Below are 9,291 nucleotides of genomic sequence, written 5' to 3'. Positions count from 1 at the left end.
AACACTGGCTGTTTATGTATGCATTTTAAATATTAAAGCACAGTAACAATTTCCCTTTTATTGTTAGCAAAGTTCTGCAGCAAATAAATTCTGCATTCTTTGTGAAATTCTGTAGCAAAAACTTAAATTTGTGTTGAATTTTAGGTTTACCTACACATGAAATATTTGGGGGAAATGGTTGAGTTGGTTAAATACTCTCTTCATAACTAATAACTAATAATTATTTTCAAATGAAGTATTTCCTAAATATTTTTTCAAAAAATGTAATTTTTACAGTATTTTTATTGTAGAAATAGCATCATTTAATTATGTATAGCAGAAATGAACAATTATGATATGTTTATAACAGAATACATTTTGTTGATTTCAACTTGGTCACATAAAATATTTTCTTTGTCAGTTTCTTATAGGTTCTGTATTTCTTGGAATCATTCATTTTTCCTAGTTTAGAAATTCAGATCAAAAAGTTATAAACCTAAAATATAGGGAAACTTGAAATGAGAAGCATTTGATAGGACTATTAAATCCAGACTCTTCTGACGTGTCTTTTTCACATTGGCAAATAAGTAACTTTGTCCCAGACCTTTAAAAAATATTTCATTAACATAATTTGGAATAATGAGGAAATAAAAGTTGCATATACTATGCAACTTTAAAATGTAAAGCTTGCATATATTTTTATTTTGCAAGGCACAAAATATCAAAAGCAATTCAGAGAATCGAAGGAATGTTATTTCAAGAAACTTAAATTAGGAAGTGTTTGGCAGTCTTATAATATCAAAGAAAAATACTAATAGAATTAACAAAAAATTTTTCTCCAAAATCTGTAGTCAAATATCACTTTTAAGCTATGACAGTTCTTTTTTTTTTTTTAAGTATTTATTTATTTGACAAGAGATAGCGAGAGCAGGAACACAAGCAGAGGGAGTGGGAGAGGGAGAAACAGACTCCCCGCTGAGCAGGGAGCCAGATGCGGGGCTTGATCCAGGACCCTGGGATCATGACCTGAGCCAAAGGCAGATGTCCAACCGACTGAGCCAACCAGGCGTCCAGGAAAATGTATTCTTTACTTTTTCTTTTTCTACTACTTAATTTCTTTTTATTTAATTAATGCATCTTAGATTAGCATAAACACAATCCTATGTATTCTCTGGCTCTCCTTTTCCTATGGAGAATGCAAGATTTTTTTTTTAAAGACTATTTATTTAACAGAGAGAGACAGTGAGAGCAGGAACACAAGCAGGGGGAGTGGGAGAGGGAGAAGCAGGCTTCCCGCTGAGCAGGGAGCCAGATGCGGGCTGGCCTCGATCCCAGGACCCTTGGATCACAACCTGAGCTGAAGGCAGACGCTCAACGACTGAGCCACTCAGGTGCCCCTGGAGAATGCAAGCTTTAAAGAAAAAGAACATCAAGCTGCTTTTTTCTTCCAATTGCAGCTATTGCACAGCAATTCAGGATATAGATAAATCTACACATGCCTGTCTTGTTTTGAAAAGTTGAATTTAAACATCCACACACAGCTGGTGGCAGTGTAAACTGCTAAATCCAACAGGGAAAAATAATTTTACTTTACTTGGTAAAGTTGAATATATGCATACCATATGACCATTCCTGTGTATAATACTATAGTCTGGCGAAATTCCTCCTCCTGTGTGCTGGGAGGCATGTCCAAGTTCATAGCTATATTGTTCACAATTGGAAAAAAAAAAAACTCTAGGGGCGCCTGGGTGGGCTCAGTTGGTTAAGCAACTGCCTTCATCTCAGGTCATGATCCTGGAATCCCAGGATCAAGTCCTGCATCGGGCTCCAGCCTCAGCAGGGAGTCTGCTTCTCCCTCTGATCCTCCACCCCTCTCATGCTCTCTCTCTCTCATTCTCTCTCTCAAATAAATAAAATCTTTTTTTAAAAAAACCTGTAAATAATTCAGAAGTCCAATGACAATGAATAAAATAAATAAATTGTGGCATAATTCTACACTGGAACATTTTATGGAATGGAAAATCAATGAACTACAGTTATGGGCATCAACAAGAAAGATTTAAAAAAAACCATGTTTAAATGAAAATTTCACAGACGAATACAATATGATTCCATTGACTTTAATTTCTTTTTTTTAAAGACTTTATTTATTTGACAGAGAGAGAGAGCCAGAGAGCACAAGCGGGGGGAGGGGGGGGAGGGGCGGGGGGCAGTGCGGGGAGCCAACCCGTGGGCCCTGCCCTGGGATCATGACGAGCCGGAGGCAGACGCTTAACCAACTGAGTCACCCAGGCACTTCCAATTGACTTTAATTTCAATAACAGGCAAACTAAGCACACATTGTTTAAGAACACATTCAAATGTAAAATTATAAAGAAAAGCAAGGCAATGATTAGCACCAAATTCAGAGTATAGACCACATCTAGGAATGAGCGAAAGGGATGCAAGGTGAGATAATGTGCACTCAGGTGACTTCTAAGGTGCCTGCAATGTTTTGTTTCTTCTCAGTGTGGGTGGTGGGTACACAAATGCTCAGTTTTTGGGGGGTTTTTTTGGGAGGGTTGTGTTTTTTTGTTTGTTTTGGGGGTTTGTTGGTTTCTGGTTTTTGGTTTTCATAACTGCACTCGGTTTTTGAGATTTACATATGTACTATATTTCACAATAAAACAAAGAAAATAAGGGGAAATTTTTAATTTAGTCACATAACTGGTTAGCAAATTGCTACTGACTTTCTGGTTGATTTCAAAGTGCTTATTGACTAACTTTGTGTCTTTCCCCAACCAACAAACAGGCAAACATGCAAAAAAGGATGTATGTTAGGGTGCAGAGTAAACCAAGAGCAGTATTAATCCTAATGTATGGGGAATTATATCCAAATTTGTCAGTGCTAAGTTACGATACAGATGAGAGTTTAGGGCAGTAGTTCTCAACAAAATTACAAGGGATCTCAGCCAAGGAAAGGATGGAAGAAGCTGAGAGCTGATGATACTCACTGAGGATAAGTGTGGGAATGGTGGTGGGGCAGAATTTGAAAAAGTCCTTCCCCCAGTTATGTTATTTCCTTTATTTATTTATTTATTTTAAAAATTTATGTATTTATTTGAGAGAGAGAGCCTGTGACTGTTTATGTGGGGGGAGGGGCAGAGGGAGAAGGAGAGAATCTTAAGCAGGTGCCCCTAGAATCTTGCTCTTTACATAACACGGGGTGCCGGGGTGGTTCCGTTGGTTAAGCGTCCGACTCTTGGTTTTGGCTCGGGTCATGATCTCATGGTCATGAGATCGAGCCCTGCCTTAGACTCCACATTCAGCAGGGAGTCCACTTGAGATTCTCTCTCTCCCTCTGCTCCTCCCCTCACTCGTATGCTCTCTCTCTCTCTAAAATAAATAAATTAATAAAAAAAATAAAGAGCAAGATTCTCTTTCTCCTCCTCTCCTTCAGCCCTACCAATCTCCCCCTTACACCTTCTATAATGACATACATATATACATTTTTTCTTTCAAACCGAAGGGCCCAGTCATCACATTTATTCACACCTTGAATAATTATTTACTGAGCACCTACAGTGCGCCAGGCCCCAACTTTCCCAATAAAGCAGTGAACAAAATGAACAAAACCCCCAAATTCAAGAGCATCTACATAAAGCAGAAACCACTTACCTGAGAGGATTAACATACCGTGGTTTGGTCTGTTAATGGAAAAACACATTTATTTGTGTTAAATTAAAATACTTAAGGTTGATACATATACATAGACATCGACAAATCTTTAGCGATCCAGTCTAGTCCTCTGAGTATTTACACAATGAATTAGGCATAAGAATGAGCTATCAATTATAAACAACAGGAAGGATGCAGCCATGTACTCATTATCTGCAGGTGATCCGAGCTCGTATCTGGATTGGGAGTACACAGGAGCCTCAGGAAATAAGCTCTCTTATCCCAGGCTTATTGCAAGAATTGGATTCCATGTCCTTCTCTGTCGTGAGACCAGGGACGTTACAGGCCAGAGGAAGAGGCACTGCCAGATATGCAGGTGAATGTGTGGGCCCACAGGCTTTGAAAGCGAGCTGAGTAAACTACAATAGTTCCTGGCTTCCCATTGTGTTTTAGGAGGAAAAATAAGGAAGGAGGGCTACTGGTTGTCCCTTTTACACCAGAATGTTCATTCCAAGCATGTGGCCAAATGCACACATCCACAGAATATTCCATTTCCTCTGGCTTCCCCTGACCTATCTAGCGAGGTGATCACTTTAGGAAGGACATGGAAAAGGCCCGACTTCACACCTGTCAGACCCAGTCATGCTTGCTAAGCAGTATCAGGACTTTCTGGGGTCTTGATGGAGCCAAGATGGAGATGACAGCACAAAAGGGTGGGTCTCAGCAACAGCCCTGACCAGCAAGTCCTTTACTAGAGAGGCAGCAACGTGGAGAGGTTTGGAGCACTGACTTCATAGCTCGACGGCCTGAGTGTGAATTCCCGCTCAACAGCTTACTGTTTGACTTCAGAGAAGCTAGTGAACCTCTCTGTGCCTCAGGTTCCTCATCTATAAAATGGAAACCATAACAATACTAGGAAGTGCCTCTAGGAATTTTAATGAGGATTAAATGACTTGGTATTTGTGAAGCACCTATAAAAATATAAGTGGTATGTGAATATTTGATAGTGATTCTTATAAAGTTATCCTTCAAGAAAGGCTGGGTAGTGATAGAGTGAATGAAATGTTTAAGCATCGGTTACCTAATTGCCAAGGTTGTTTTTGTTTGGTTTTCTGTTGTTTTGGTATCAGCATTAGGGTTAGTTCTTTTTTTTTTATTCCCAGGAGAACTATAAACAATCTTAAATACTGATTGAACCAGGAGAAAGCCTCAATTATTAATCTAGCCTCCATTCAGTCTGATTTTCCCATTGATGTCTAACGAGATTCTTATCTCAGGATGGAAATCATTGGTAAGTGTTATGTTTGCGTAAAGTTATTTTACATATGAATGGTGCATATACTCTTTATCAACAGTGCCCATGAGGAACTGTGGCTGTGGGTGACTCCAGAGCCATGTCCCCTCGCTCCCAAAGTTCACTGATACACATACTGACAGTTTGATTCTCTCCCTCCGCCTTACTCTAAGTGGGCCAACAGAATAGGAATGAATTAAAAACATACATCTATTGATGATCACCATACTCCACCTTTTCTTAAAGACAAGCCTGATCATTTTCCTTCCTCCATGAGCATCCAAAGCTGTTCAAAATCACCTTCATGTTTCTATTTTTGTAGACTGTAGAACAATGCTTAATCAAACTTTGTCAAGATAAACATGAAAGAGTCCACCTGCTTGGATCATTTCCATGAGCCCATATCCATGTTGTTTTTTTTTAAATAGAATTCAGTGTAAGTAAGTTAGGTAAAACAGGTCATGTATAAGTCCAAACAAGCTGGTAGCTCTGCTTCCCTTCTCTCTATGACTTAGTACCAATGCAAAAAAAGAGAGAGAGAGAGAGAGAGAGAAAAAAGGAAAACTCTAACAAAGGGTATCCAGAGTATCCAAAATTTTATTTTGCCCATTAAGAACATTAACAAAAAAATTTTCCATCATCTTAATTTTTTAAAAAAAGTCAATTTTAACACAAAATAAAATGGACACATTTAAGAGTAAATAGTCCTTAATATGGGGTGCATTTAGGATTTTTAAGATGCCTATAGTGTCCTTATTTTGCTCTTTTCATCAGGGGTTGGTGAATTTTGCATTATCTCTTGAGAAACCAGTGTAGGAGACATTATTGCCGATCATGTTATCTGTAAGCGTAGTTGTCTTAGTCCATTCAGGCTGTTTTAACAAAAATACCCTCAACTGGGTGGCTTAAACAACAAACCTTTATTTCTCACAATTCTGGAAGCTGGGAAGTCCAAGATCAAGGTGCCAGCAGATTCGCTACCTAGTGAGAGCCCTCTTCCTGGTTAATAGATGGCCATCTCTTCATATGGTGGAAAGGCAAGGAAGCTCTCAAGTCTGTTTTATAAGGCCACTATTCCCACTCATGAGGACTGCCTACAGCCCTAATCACCCCCTAATACTGTCTCACTGGGGTTTAGTTTTCAACCTATGAGTTTGGGGGGACACATTCAGTCCATGACAACAGTTTGAGCACAAGTCCCATACCCCCTGAGCACTCCATTTTCATCCCTTCAACCTGAGATTTACCAGGTCTTACAAAGTGACCTCAATTTCAGGAAATATTATAAGGAATTAGTCCCTGTTTTATAAACCTAAGTCAATCTAACTCCCTTTGGAAACATCACATATTACAAACAAACTTGCTAAATGCTCCAGTAGTCAGTGTTTTACATTGCACACTTGGAATCAGGCTTCATAAAAACTGTGGCATGTAAATTAGCAACTTGATACCAATGGTGTGCATTAATATACGAACAAATGCAACCTGGTTAACTTGCATTCTAATTGTTTTAACATTACAGACTTAAAACACACTAACATAAAACACCTCAGTGTGCATTTTACATTGAAATCTCCATGCAGTGTCAAGGCCTTTTCTTCAAATATTGTTTCACTGATCAGAATTTTATTGATTAGGTCATATCCTTCCCACATGAACCATATCCCAATGTATCTTCTGAGATTTCTAATATTGGTTTCAATAAAAAGGAAAAAAATCATAAAACATTAGCAAAATAATATGAGAATCTTTATAGATTTTTGGATTATTTTCTTCATAATCTTTTATGGTTTTTCACCCACATCTGAGCTAACTGTTTTAAAAAAAATCGTATTGTCTGCAGGGAGTCTTTCTAAAGCATTCAACTTAGTTTTCCTAGAAACAACCATTTTCCCTTCCAATTCTTATTTCATTAGTTTATGTAACATTAATGCCATTACATAATTACAGTAACAACTAGCATAAATTAGTTTAGAAACAAACACAACTGATTTTTGGCAAGCCCCCAACACCGACTGGTGGGAGCAGAAATGTAGAACTTAACTGGAAGGAAGCCCGTTAGCCCTAGTGAATACTCCGTGGCTTTGGGTCAGTATGTTTTACAGAAGAAGGACAGAGCTTTGATTAACATATTGAAATAAGAAAACATATGTTCACATAAAGTTTTTTTCATTTAACTTCATTAACTACTAAAAAAGTTAATCACAAATAGAATACTAACATTTTAGCATTGCTGCACATTTAGTGACATAGAAAAAGTTGTAATAATGGTATTCTTTACAAATATAATTTTTAAAGATTTATTTATTTGAGAGAGAGAGAGAGAGCGTGTGGGCACTAGTGGGGGTAGGGGCAGAGTGAGAGGGAGAGAGAGAGAATCTCAAGCAGACTCCCTGCTGAGCATGGAGCCCCACCTCGGGCTTGATCTCACAACCCTGAGATCATGACCTGAGCTGAAATCATGAGTCCAATGCTTCACTGAGCCCCCCAGGCACCCCACAAATATAATTTTTAAAACAAAATTGTACTGTAATATCTTGGCTTAAAACAAAGAGACTTGGGATGCCTGGTGGCTCAGTCGGTTAAACATCTGCCTCAGGTCATGATCTTGGGGTCCTGGGATCGAGCCCCCACATCAGGTTCCTTGTTCAGCAGGGAGTCTGCTTCTCCCTCTGCCTGCCACTTCCCCTGCTTGTGCCCTCTCTCTCTCTCTCTGACAACTAAATGAATAAAGTCTTTAAAAAAAATACAAAAAAAAAAAAAAAAAGAGAGACTCTAGGTCTGGGATAGCAATATTAGATCTAGCCTGTCCTCCACTCAAATTTGCAGGGTGACCATAGACAAACCATGATAGAGACAAACTTTGTTTCATCTGTTTTGCCCTCCATATGTTCTCTTTGAAAAACCATCATTTTTTTATCACCCCTCTCATTTACTACTTCTTTCAATCCCCTAATAAATATTTTAAGATGCTGCCTAGCTGGTCAAATGCCCTTAATTTTTACATCCAAAATTTTCCTCCTCAGAGTTCTCCCACACCAGGGATGCCTGGGTGGCTTAGCCGCTTAAGCATCTGAATCTTGGTTTGGCTCAGGTCATGATCTCAGGGTCATGATCTCAGGATTGTGAGATCAAGACCCAACTCAGGCTCCACGCTCCGTGGGGAGTCTGCTGGAGATTCTCTTCCCCTCCCTCTCCCTTTGCTCTCCCCTCCCCCCCACCGCTCACATGCACAGTCTCTCTCAAATAAATAAATAAATCTTTTTAAAAAAGTTCTCCCACATCAAAATTTAGCTATATCCTATCTCAGTTCTTCAGCTTCTGTCTTAGCTAGGTTAATAGTTACTAAGTTATATCAACATGAATATATTAATGTAGTTAATAACTTGAAGATCTAACAATACACTCTGAGTTAGTGTCTTCCCTATGAAGATAGCATATGGATTTTAATAGGAATCTTATGGAGATAATCTCTCTCCCAAAAAGGTGTGATTAATGGTAGGGAAGACTTAGGAACTGGTAGTTCTTAGTGAATATATTTTTCGTCCTCTTTAAAAATTATTACTATGGAAGACACCTAATCATTCTTTTTTTTTTTTTAGAAGAACCTGCCAGAAGAATTCTTTTTTTTTTTTTTAAGATTTTATTTATTTGACAGAGAGAGAGATTAAGCATGAGCAGGGGGAGCGAAAGGGAGAAGCAGGCTCCCTGGGAGCCTGATGCGGGGCTCGATCCCAGGACCCTGAGATCATGACCTGAGCCAAAGGCAGCCACTTAACTGAATGAGCCACCCCCCAGGCGCCCCACCACCTAATCATTCTTATCATTAGGGCTGACTTAATTCCTTGCACCAAAGATACATGTAAAATTACCTCTACCAAAGAAGGAGGGTGAATTCACAAGCTGCATCTCAATCTCAAAAGCACCTTTATTTTATTTTGATCCAGAAAGTCAGTCTGTGTGTGTGTGTATGTGTGTGTATTTTTGGCATACTTATTAAAATATGTTTTCAGTGGGAAAGAAGCATGCTATATATAATTTCCAGAGGAGTACTGATCTCATTTTAGGTCCAGCCAAAGAGGTTATTCTTAATAGAATAGCTGGAGCCACACCCTTATTAACAGGCACCTAGTCAACTATAACCCACAAGCCACTGGCACCACGTTTCCCCCCAAAATTAGAAGCAAATATTGAAACAAACAAAACCCAAAAACTGTAAAACTCTCCACTTCTATACAGTTTGACTGAAACTCTTTCCCCTCTCTCTTCCCCATAAATCAAGGGTGGGAAAACTTCAGCCTCAGGCCATGCCAGTTCATGGTAAGTACAGTTAAATATTTGTCATCCCACTTACTCAATAA

This window comes from Zalophus californianus, chromosome 3 (assembly GCF_009762305.2).
Source record: "Zalophus californianus isolate mZalCal1 chromosome 3, mZalCal1.pri.v2, whole genome shotgun sequence".
Classification (NCBI taxonomy): Eukaryota; Metazoa; Chordata; class Mammalia; order Carnivora; family Otariidae; genus Zalophus; species Zalophus californianus.
This window is presented reverse-complemented; position numbering follows the sequence as displayed.